This window comes from Lathyrus oleraceus, chromosome 3 (genome assembly GCF_024323335.1).
Source record: "Lathyrus oleraceus cultivar Zhongwan6 chromosome 3, CAAS_Psat_ZW6_1.0, whole genome shotgun sequence".
NCBI lineage: Eukaryota > Viridiplantae > Streptophyta > Magnoliopsida > Fabales > Fabaceae > Lathyrus > Lathyrus oleraceus.
The window spans coordinates 31,311,095-31,323,857 of record NC_066581.1 but is presented as its reverse complement, the minus strand read 5'-3'; the positions used below and the strand labels follow the sequence as shown (position 1 = coordinate 31,323,857).

At 32.9% G+C, this 12,763-nt stretch overlaps 1 long non-coding RNA gene across 1 annotated transcript; it reads left to right on the top strand.

The window, feature by feature from the left end:
* Window positions 1-4,278: 4,278 nt before the first annotated feature.
* Window positions 4,279-6,131, top strand: LOC127132293 (uncharacterized). Its single transcript, XR_007806659.1, has 3 exons — window positions 4,279-4,337; window positions 4,718-4,799; window positions 4,901-6,131. It is a non-coding gene; the product is annotated as an uncharacterized LOC127132293 (long non-coding RNA).
* The last annotated feature ends 6,632 nt before the right edge of the window (window positions 6,132-12,763 follow it).

The following is a 12,763-nucleotide window of genomic DNA, read 5'->3' as shown; positions in this document are numbered from 1 at the left end:
GTCAATAGTGGTGTGTACAGTGTGGGTGTGCATAGTCATTTGTTGTAACCGTTTGAAGAGTAGTGGAAGTTTGTTATTTCAATTCTCTCTTTTCTCTCTTCTCCAATATTCATATTTTTCATCCTGTGCACCAACAAACATTTGCAAATTTCAATAATAAAGAAATATACAAATTACTTTTAATATCAATATGATCAATAAATAAGTTTTTCATATTAGCATGCACATATAATATGAGATAACTAATTTTAAATTTAATAAGTTATTGCACAAACAACAATACAATTGGAACGCTTTCTTCAAATTATTTTTTCTTCTTCTTCTTCTTCTTATTATTATTATTATTATTATTATTATTATTATTATTATTATTATTATTATTATTATTATTATTATTATTATTATAATAATAATAATAATTATTATTATTATTATTATTATTATTATTATTATTATTATTATTATTATTATTATTATCATCATTTTATGTTCTCAATATATGAACCATAACTTCACATTATTAATAAATCTTTTTAAAATTACTTTATCCACAAATAAACACATTATTCTTCTTATGACATTTCAAGTATTAATTATAAGTCAATATATTTTTCTTATAGAAGGAGACACACAGATGTCAAAATAACAGCTAAAGTTAAATGATTAATATATTTTAATGGTACATTCAAATTGCTTTCTCATGAATATATGATTCATTTATCGACCACTTATCTTTATTCATATTTTTAATGCATTAAAAATATTAACAACATCTCAATATATTAATATCAATATCAATAGGCATAAAAAATAACTAATAAAGAACACAAGTATTCGTATGAAAGAGTAATATATTATCAAATGTTAAATATGTACCTTTCACTATGATTATGAATAAACAAACATGAATATTTATTTCTCCATAAAAGTTGCATCCACAAATTAATCACAAAAAATCATAAATTAAATTTTTCTAAAATTTAAAATATTATATTAATTAATTATGTACCTTTCACCATCATAGAGAATTGTAATAAATTTTTTGTAAAGTAGAAACCTTTAATATTAATCACAAATAAAATATCTTCATGATAATTTGGAGGAAGAAGATCTTGTCTTGGTTCATCACTTTTATGCTTGAAACATAAGTCTTCGTTGCTATTGATTGACGCACTATAAAATTCTTAGAAAATCAATTTAAATCATATGGAACGAGGTTATAATCGTGAACGGATCAGTTTCCTTATAGTATTTCAAGTACTCTCAAATCGTCTTAGAGTTTGTACACAGAAATACCCAAGATAATTCAACCTATACTCAAGTTTGCACAAGACGGGTGAAAACTCGAGTGTAGGGAAGATGAAATCCGAAATTTTGTGTGAAGAGTATAGACTTTTCTAATATGTTTTTCTGAATCCGGAATGCTCAGTTTATAGGTCAAACTGGTGTTGTTTCATAAGGTTGCGATCCTTGATGAAACGCACATTTTCAGTAACACTTTTGCTAAATGTTGAATTGTTTCGCATACAACAGCACTTTTCAAATATTGTATTGTTTCGCCTACAATAATACTTTTACCAAATGTTGCATTGTTTCACCTACAACAATAGTTTTTAAAGGTTGTATTGTTTCACATTCTGCAATACTTCACGAAATATTGTCTCTTTTTGAATTCAAGCCTACTGCAACAATTCACAAGTGTTGTCTATTTTTGAATTCAAACTTACTGCAATACTTCACATGTGTTGGCTATTCCTAAATTCAAAAATTAATCTTCAATTGAATATTTTTTTTGTCATTTTAAAACACATAAGATTATTAGTTGATAATAATTTATAACACTTTCTTTTTTATTGATGATTGGTGATGATAGATAAATATGAATGGAATATTGAAATGTAAACCTTAATGATCATCTATGTCAAATAGTAATTTAACTGCTCGAGTAGTTAAAGAAGCTGGAAGCACAACTCTTGTTGGAACTTCCTCATAGTGAACAGTGGTGATGAAGACATGTTAGAGTTTTGTGTTTGGTATGAGTGATTTATACATTGATTGCGTTAAATAAATGTAAATATAAAAAATTGAAAATCTAAAAACCATGTGATATAATTGCACCTTATCTTTTACCGGTAATGATAGTTTTCAAGCAACCTAAAGTTTGTTTTATGGGAAAAACATGTAATGGATACTTATAGTATGTAGATTAACAGAAGGAAGCAATGAAGCCTAGAGAGAACAAGAGATGGGAATTGAAACAAATTTTAAAGTATAATTTTTACATAACATAAGATTAATTTGTTTCACTTCAGTTCGATTAGATAAAAATTGACTCAGTTCAAAATTCGATTCGAATTCGACATAGATTTTCTTTTAAGTTCAAACTCAATTTAGTTTAAATTCGCGAAAAATTTCGTTCAACTCATTATCATCATTATCATCAACTTGTTTCCTTTCACAACTAAAAAAATTCTTTTAAAATTAAAATAATATATATGAATATAATTTTCAATAATTATATTGAATTTTGATCTAACTATTTTATTGAATATATTTAATATAGAAGTTAAATCTTTAATCAATATATATATATATATATATATATATATATATATATATATATATATATATATATATATATATATATATTATTTTTTACGTAGTAATCATTTTATTTATATAATTAGTTTTAAAAACATTTTATACACTTGAGAATATAAATGATCAATTAAAACTGTTAGATTAAAAGAAAATAAATAACTAAAATTTATAGAGATTTTGAAATTTATTCTTAAAATTGACTCATGAATCAAAAAAATCGAATTATACATAATTTAAGTTCAACTCATTTAATTAACGAATTTATTTATTTTTTTGTATTCAACTTATTTGATTTATTAATCAAATTCAAGACTTAATTTTCGAATTATGTTGGAGTTGATTTAGTTCATTATCAATTTTAAGTATTATTGATATCTTTAAATAATTTATTTAAAATTTGATTTCGTATTCACTGGGAATATTAATGATGATGAAGCCATGCTATGATATGCTACCAGGGTGATAAAAAAACACAACAGAGCTAATAATAAGTGTTGTGTTTTGTTTGTGAAAAGGTTTAAATTTTAAGGACCATGGTACACCTTATCTTTGTACTACAATAATAATAATAGACTAGTTGTTTTCAACGTGGTCACGTCTTTTTCTTCTCTATATGTCTTTATGTGAGCACCGTTAGGTTTCATTAACCATGCGTTACACATAGTATCAAACTCATAGTTACCGTATAACTGTTTCCCACTCATATCAGGACACATGTCCAATTTAATAGCAATTGATTGTACCGTAATTGTATTGTTAATTTCGTGTTTTTTTAGGACAAATAATATAAGAGAAACATCCAAATATCGGATGGTGTTTGAAAAAATTATCTTCTAAACGATATGTCAAACCAGTAATTTTGATTCGGTTCGATTTTAGGTAAATTGAATGATTCAGTTCAATTCAAATAAATTTTTATTATGATTTGGTTCGGTTCAGTCAAGCATGTAGATAGGGACGCAGCTAGAAATTGTGAGAAATGTTGTCAAAAACTAAATTATATATATATATATATCTTTTTTTTGTTTTTTTGAAAAATATAAACAAAAATCAATAAATTAATAATTTATTTTTAATCTTATAACAATAATAAAAGTTCATAAGAGTAAAATATAAATGTTTATCTTTTAAAAGATCAACGGTAAATAAGATACTAGAAATACGGAGACACTAAAAAATTAACAATAAAAAAGAGATTAAAAATAAAAATATACTTTAAGGTGTAAGGAACAAAAATATGTATGTGATTTGTTTGTGCTTAAAAAAAGTCAAAATGAATAAATAAAAATAGGAAGAAAAAAAAGAATATTAAATATGTTTATTTTATTTATCAATAAGCATTTTTAAAAAAATATAGAGATAAGTAAAAGTAATTATTAGTTAAATGTTTAATAAAGTAGAGTTATGTGTGTGAGAAATCATCTTACTCAATATTTATTTATTATGTCTTCTTTTAATTTACAATACATTAATATATAAATAAATTATTTATGATACTAAAAACTAAAATTATAATAAACACAGTGGGGCATATGCCCACCCTTTCCTTAACATACCTTTGTCCCTGCATGCAAATATGACGTGTCAGGTATTTAAACGTTGAAAGACCGTTAATTTCATAGCATTATAAATAGGCGTTCTAATGTTAGGATTCAAGGTGGCAAAAACCATTGTAAACTCCAACATACACTCAAAGTACCCATACGCAAGTGAGAAACGAGTATTTCTGAAAAAATGTACTTGCTTACCACTTTTACACTTATGAAAATAAATTCATTTTCTGTTTAAGTTATTTTTACTTGTCTTGTTTATTATTCAAGTAACTAGTTTCGACCTAGTCGGAATTAGTCAATGCATTTACTTTCAAAACTTAATTACTTTTATAAGGATAACCAACATTCATTCCAAGCAATCCGATAGTACTAAATGCACATTTTCTTTGCCCAAAAACCTAACACAAATTTTCCCCATGATTTACTAGTTTGGTCCTTCAAGCAATACATTTAAAACTAAGGGATTGTTTACTAAAAACACTGATGAACACCCACGAACCTATCAAGATAGTATTTTCAAGCAAGGATGATGCTCATGTCTTCCATATTTTTCATTATCACAGGTGAGCTTGAAAACATTATATCCTTTCGAGATTTCCAAATCGACCAAACCTCAGCAGGTCAAATCATTAAAAAAAGTCACAGGTGAGCTTGAAAACATTATATCCTTTTGAGATTATAAAAAAACCTTAATCTTAAATATTCTAATAAGCGGAAGCAGTTAAACAAAACCAACTACCTCGCAGGTCATAAATAGTTGAGAAGATGACTTAGAAGCAATTAAACAAAAGCGGCATAAGAAGGTCCACAGACCAAGTGAGACTCTCTTGCTAAGCAGATTCTCTCTAGTGTGGATTTGATCCTGAAGGAGATATCAGGAGAACACAATGGCTTTAGAAGGACCCAACTATTCCAACGACGTGTATGTATATTTTAACATAATAGTTTGCATATTTAGGTGAATCTAAGTCGACATATAACGAGACACACTTAGACGTGAGTGTTGGGAAGTTATTATCTCTCTCATTCGTTAATCGTCTGCATGTACAATGTAGGATCCAACACTATAAGAACATATTATTAATGCTTTTATAATAAAAAATTTAATATTCTTTTTGGTCTTGTATCTTAATTTTGGGGTTCATTTTGGTCCATTAACTTAAGAAAGGTCCATATTGATCCTTCAACTCTTCAAAACATATCATGTTAGTTCTTTTTGTCTAATTACCAACAGATTTAGCGATAAAATTCTGAATTTTTTCATCGCTAATTAGAAAAAAAGACTAACATGATACGTTTTGAAAAGTTAAGGGATTAATGTGAATATTTTTAAATTTAAGGATCTAATGCTCAAAATTGAGGTGGCAGCTCTAATGCTCAAAAACACGCGCGAAGGTGGAGAAAAACAAGAAAGGGGGGTTTGAATTGTTTTTACGGTAAATAAAAACTTTTGCAACACCACACACACGAAAGTAAATGCAGACAACATAAGAAATTTATCCTGGTTCGCTTGAAAATCAAAGATACTCCAGTCCATCCAGCCAAGGTGATTTCGCCTCTCAATAAGGACTTAATCCAATAATCTTGAAAGATTACAACAAACGTCTAAGAGTTCAGCAATCTCTTAGCCCTCTCAAGTCTACAGACTTCACAAGTCACTCGAGGAACCACAACAACTATTGATAATTACAAGTGTTTGTTTCAGTACTTCTAGGCAAGAAGTATGAACATGATTAAGACTAAATGATCAATGATCACACTATGAGCAACAACTTTTATGTGATTACTGAATTATACAGTAACAAGTATTTAGTATATGAGTCAAGGTGTATTGTAGAATCCTTGTGTAATTGCTTCATGTGTTGGTATGATGATAGTGAGGCCTTTATATAGAGCTTGGAAATGATACTGTTTGAGAGAAAATTGATGGAGATATCTTGCCAATTATGGGACTTAATGACATTAATTTTCTTGTCCTTTTCATAGCAGTCTTGGAGTGTAATCAATAATGTCCTTATATAGATTTATACCATACTTAGTGAAATTCTGGTATCAGATATAAGATGTCGAAAGTAATGTCACGACACTAATATCTGGTAAAACACAATGGATAAACAAAAATGAAATGGTAAAGCAAATAACACAAGCAATTGTTAACCCAGTTCGGTGCAACTCACCTACGTCTGGGGGCTACCAAGCCAGGAAGGAAATTCACTAAAATAGAATTAGTTCAAAGACTCTCCGTACACTTCAACAAGTTACAGTCTTTATCACCTAATCTCTACCCGTGCAACTTCTACCTAAGCACTCTTAGATATGAGAACCCACTCACTTCCCTTACAATCACACACCAGTGATTTTAAACAACAATCCCCTATGAAAAGAAAATACTTTTCATTTACACACTCTTGATTTTACTTCACAGTTTCAATCAAGAAGACACACTCTTGATCTTGCTTCAAAGCTTTGATCAAGAAGACACACACTCTTGCTTAACAGCTTTAGAGTGACAAATTACAACCACAAATCAGTCCAATTCAATCATCAATGGATGACTTGAATGACCTACAAGTCTTACGACTAAACAGACACAAACCCTAGATCTCTCTCTATATTTCGCTCAGTCTTGGTTGTGTGTACAAACAGGTTTTCTAAGTCCTTTTATATAGAAGCATCCAACTGGGTTTGGACATCTTGAAAACCCTAAATCTATTTTCCAATCAAATCTTTTTATAACAGCTGTTTAGATCTTCTTCGAAAATAAGTAAATCTGGTTGTAATCCATGATTGAATGCGCCGGCTAGCCATATCTTCAATCATACAAAGATTGCCATTAATTGTGCAATCACAAAACACCAGACATTCATACTGAATGTTTTGTGTACAGGATGTCATGACATCGGGTCTGACATCCTGGAAAAATCCTGCATAATCCAATAATTCCTTTTATAACTTCCAGCAGGTACAGCCATATCAGATGTCATGACATTGTGTATGTCATCTGAAACAATCCTGCATGAACATGTCTTTCATTTAAGCTCCAGCAGGTACATCCAATATCAGAAGCCTTGTCATTGTATGTGGCATTCTGAAACAATCCTGCATGCACATGTTCTTGAACTCCAGCAGGTACATAGGATATCTCATGTTAAGACATCACATATAACATCTTGTGAACACTCTTTGTTTTACCAAAATTGCTGCCAACACTTAGAATCAACAAACTCCCCCTTTGGCAAATATTGGCTAAAGCATATATCTGTCCTTTTTGTTCACAAGGTAAACTATCAGCAGTTAAACAACATAACAGAAGTTTAATCAGCAGCAGAAGCAAAACAATTACTAGCTATGGCTACTAGTAATACACACATGCACAAGGGTACTTCTCCTCCCCCTAAATCTGTGCAACAAACAACAGAATTACTAGTTATGGATGCAAATAATAAGACACACAAATGCATAATTCACAAGGGTACTCCTTCTCCCTCTAAATCAGTGCATACAACAATCATAACAGCTACTGAACTCCAGTACCTGTACCAGCCAGAATGTCATACTGACATCTGCTTCAACATCAACACCTATGCACCATATCAGACATCCTCTTTGACATCTGTAAACACCTGTAAACAGAACAACATTCTGTTTTAGCACATGTGCACTTCTTTCAATAATAGTTGTCCTTCTGTCCAGCCACATACAACTTCCACACATCAGCTTCCATATCAAGCACTTTTCTCCCCCTTTTTAGTCAAAATTGACCAAAGGTGACCAATTAGACAAAATAAATGTCTATTAGCCTAGCAGAGAATGTTAGATCAGATGTTATAACATTAAGCATATTAAAACAAAATATTCAGGAAGTACACACCAACATTATACACAGCTGAAAGCTGAGATAATGAACAAATTCAAGGAACTCATTAAGAGCCCTAAATATTACATAACAGGCATCAATAAGGACTGCCACAAAATACATAATCAAAAAGAAACAATCAAGACACCAGCCTTCCAAACAGCATCCCAGCTTCCACCACACCACCCAGTCTTCAATTCAGGCAGGAACCATTAATCAGAAGAAGAAGTATCACCTTCACCTTCATCTTCATCTTCAGAACACTCAGAACTTCTAGAGCTGCCACTGGATTGTGCTTTTCCATCTGAATCCTTACCAGCCTTCTCTAACTCCTCTTTTTCCAGGCTACAAATAAGAGCTTCCAAAGCTTCTTTTCTTTTCTTGGCCACCTTCATACCCTTCTCCAATTCCTTGCAGTTATCTTTCAATTGATCAATTAGGCTTCCTTGAGATGCAGGCTCTCTTCTGTCAGATGTCATAACAACATCATTTATATGACTTCCCTCAAACAACTTATAATGAATGGATAGAGGGGTTTTTCTTCTGCTTGGCATGTCATTTGTATTGAGTATGCCTGGTTGTTGGCTAAGGATAATCCCACACATAAGGGAAGGGAAGGCAATAGGTAACTTCACAACATTTGTAGAAGCATGTCTGATGGTTTGATCAAATATAAATTTCCCAAAATCATAGTTTATCTTGGTTCCAATTGCATGAATGATTCTTCCAAAGGAAATGGAGATGGTAGAGACATGATTAGTAGGTACCCAATTTGCTGAACCAATCTTGTGCAGAATGGCATATTTAACAGTGAGCTTACTAGCTGATAGGTGTTTCCTACTAGGCCATTCCTTAACTTGGCTAGCTGTAATAACTCTACAGACCTCATTGTTTGTGGTCTCTAGATCTACTCCTCTATCAGTTCCTCTCCCTAGGAACTTGTTGATGATGGTAGGTGAAAGTTTCACACACTTACCCCTTACAAAAACTTTGCAGCCCTCCCTGCTGCTTCTTTCATAAATCTCCTCAGGGATGTTCACAATGAATTCTTTGACTAACCCCTCATAGCACTGAGGCAGAGCAGTCACAGTTTTCATAAGACCAGCTGCCTTAATTAACTCCATGACTTCCTTTATATCACTTGCCTCTTTTCCTAATTCTCTTTCAGCTGCTACCCTTCTTTGAGTCACAAACTTCCATTTGGAAGCACCACCTTCTATGTGAAAAGAGATATTGTCAAGATGAACAGCAGCCACTTTGTTTGGAGACTTCTTTACAGACTTCCTTTTAACAGGGGGGATGTCTGAGACATCGTATTCGACATCCTCATCAGATTAAGAACTTTCACTTTCTTTCTTCTTCCTGACCTCTACTTTACTCCAAGATTTGGAGGGACCTATACCAGCAACCCTTTTCTCTTTCCTACCTGTCCTTATCTCAGCCATACTCTTCCTTTTTCTCAGTCTATTAGCTACACTTGTTTTCACAAGATTGACCAACGTGTCATCTTCTTCCTCAGACCTTTCTTCCTCAATGTCCTGAGCAGTATCAGGGGACATACTAGGTAAGTTTTTTCCAAGAGAACATAGTCCCTCAGTAGCTACTTCCTTTTCTGTTTTAGATGAGTCATCATCTTTCTCAGCTTGGGTTTCCACCTCAGGAGAGGGGTCCCTTCTGGACAGAGGGGTAAAAATGTCCTTGACTCCATGCTCTTCATTCATTATTCTAGTAACTAGGTTTCTTATGATGCGATCAGTAGAGTGCATGTCCTCTTTATCATGCGATTTTTCAGGAGTGTTACCTTGCTTAGCTCCAGCCATGGAGGGGGAGCCTGGAACGTCACCTGGTATCATACGCAGAGGAGTCACGTCCATCAAATCTTCATCTAAAAATTCCATGGAGGAAGTTCTAGTATGAAAGGGTTTTGAGCTAGATGTTGATGGATGTTGAGACATGTTGTTGAACTTTTGAGAAAGCTTTCTTTGCCCTAGCAGAGGTTCTCTGAGTAGTTTGATGAAGATGGAAAGAATTGTGTTCAGGAAGAACGTGCAAATGAAATAGATACTATTTCCAATACTAGGAGATGATTCATTATTAATGTGGCTTTTTCTTTTCATTGGGCAGACAATATTTTTGTTACCTTTTCCACTCCACATTTATTGCCATATTTTCTCAAGAAACCAAGCCCCTAATTTTCCCTTTTCATATTTTAGTTGGACATCATACAAATCCCTTGCAGTCCTGTTGGTTAGTTGCATTTCATGTTGTAGAACTATGAGTTTGTTTTTCACATATTTTCTACATGAGTGATGAAAGCAAATAATGTACTTGGTCCAACTGTGCTGAATATGGTCTTTGGACATAGGTGTACCATACAGGTTGTCATAATACAATGTCATAGCATCGAGTGTGACATTGTATATAATTATCAGTAATTTCATCCAACCTGGTTGAGCATTGTTGCTTTCATCTGATATCTTCTCAATTTTCTTTGCACACATAGTCCCTTGTGTCTCAATTCCAGCAAAGCTCTCACTACCTTCAGACTTCATACCACCAGTCATATGTTCAGGTGTTTAGGCCATCATGACCTTCTCTATCTTGAGGTTAGGTCTTAGCATCCTTGTCTGACATTTTTCCTTTCCCTTGAAGGTTCTTCTTGCAGTTGTACTCATCTTAGAGGGGTCATCCATTTGAGAGCTCCACATGTAGCAGTTGTTTTTGGTCCTGATTCCTTTCATAATTACTTCACTGTCTTTGTTAATAATCATACATTCAGTTTTAGTGAAGATGATATTCAGACCTTGATCCCCTAGCTGACTAATGCTTATTAGATTTGAAGTCAAGCCCTTGACCAGTAGAATATTGTCAAGTTTAGGAGCTCCAGGACACTCAAGCTTGCCTATCCCCTTTATTTCACCTTTTGCTCCATCACCAAAGGTTACATAGCTTAAGTCATGAGGATGAAGATCAGTTATCAAGTATGAGTTTCCAGTCATGTGTCTAGAGCATCCACTATCAAAATACCACTCTTCTTTGTGAGCTGTTAGACTTGTAACATTAGTCTTAGGAACCCATTGCTTCATGTTGATAGGCCTGTGCATTTTGGGTCTGGGTTGATAGTGAGTCTGTTGATGAACAGGGGTAGGGTAACCATGCAGCTTATAGCAGAAGGGCCTTGAGTGTCCAAATTTCCCACAGTAATGACATCTCCATCTTTGATGTTTGCCTTTCTGCTGTTTTCTCTTCTGATGGTGTGACATATGATGTGACATCTTAGGACTGCTCTTGCTCTTGCTGTATTTAGGTTTAGCTTGAGGTTTGCAACCAGTGTAACTACTTTCAGCCTTAGATTTATGGTATCCTATTCCAGATTTGGCTCCTGTGATTAGTCCAGATTGGAGAATCTTGTCTAAGGAGTCAGATCCATTGTTTAGCATCCTTACATACTTGGTTGTCTCTTCTAGTTTTGAGTTTAGTGTAGCGGTGTATTCGTCACTTTATGATTTATTGACTAAATCAAAAGCAAAGCATACAAAGATAGAGTCGCCACCGCACTTTTATTTATCCAAAGGAATGGCTAAAAAGCGAACAAAAGCCTAAGAAGTTTTACACATAGAAAACTAATGAAAGGTCAGAGATCTGGGTAAGGGGGTAATTATGCAAAGGGAAGGTGTTAGGCACCCAAAGCATCCTAGGTACTCCTAGGGAACCCTTTTCACAAATTGTTGCAAAAGATATTGTTTATGAAAATATTTATTGTGCAAACATTGATTGGGAGGATGAGAAAAGAATATACAATTTTTATTATTTTTGTGTTTGGATGGATAAAAACAAAAGCCCTAAGGTCTTTCATTATCCACGGGAGAAAACTCAACCTATACAACCACAAGTCCACCATGTGAGAAAAGCTTCAACTTGCTAGTGAGGGACCATGCCCTATAATAAGCAAGGAAGTCTTACAATTCAATCACTAAGGACAAAAGGTGAGATTCACATCAACCACTAAGATAATTGAGATCTATGGCTAATGTATGAAAACTTATCAAGAAAGTGGACTGGAGCCACAAAAACAATTGAATGAGTGAAATTAACCAATTAGGACATATTCACAAAATGAAGTCAAAGTATGATTAGAATTCAATTCAGAAGAAGTATTATGAAAATTAAGTTTGAAAATCAAAGGTCTAAGGCCTAGGTTTCTAATTTGAAAAGAAGTGAAAATGTTTGCACAATAGTTTTTGGTTTTGGGTTAACATGCAAATGGAGGTTTAAAGAACAAAAAGAGTAGGAGGTTAAGGGATGTAAAACTTCTTAGGTATTCACCTCTTGAGATCATATGTAGATGATCCAAGTGATTCCTTTGGAAAAGGCAACAAGCAAAATAACAGATAAACAACATAAATGGAAACCAGATGCCAATCAATGGACTTACACTAGTCTCACAAAACCAAAATGGATACCAGATGCCAATCTATGGACTTACACTAGTCTCACAAAACAAAGAGAACAAATGCAATAAGGAAGAGGAAATAAGTTGCCAATAAATGGTCTTACACTCGACTCCAAAGAATGATCATAGGAAACAGATGGCCAATCAATGGTCTTATGTCTGACTCCTCACAAGAAACAAATAACCAATGCAATAAGCAATAGGAAACAAGTTGCCAATAAATGGTCTTACACTCGACTCCAAGGAAATGGGATGCCAATCAATGGTCTTAGTCCCAACTCCTACCAGATCACAGGAACC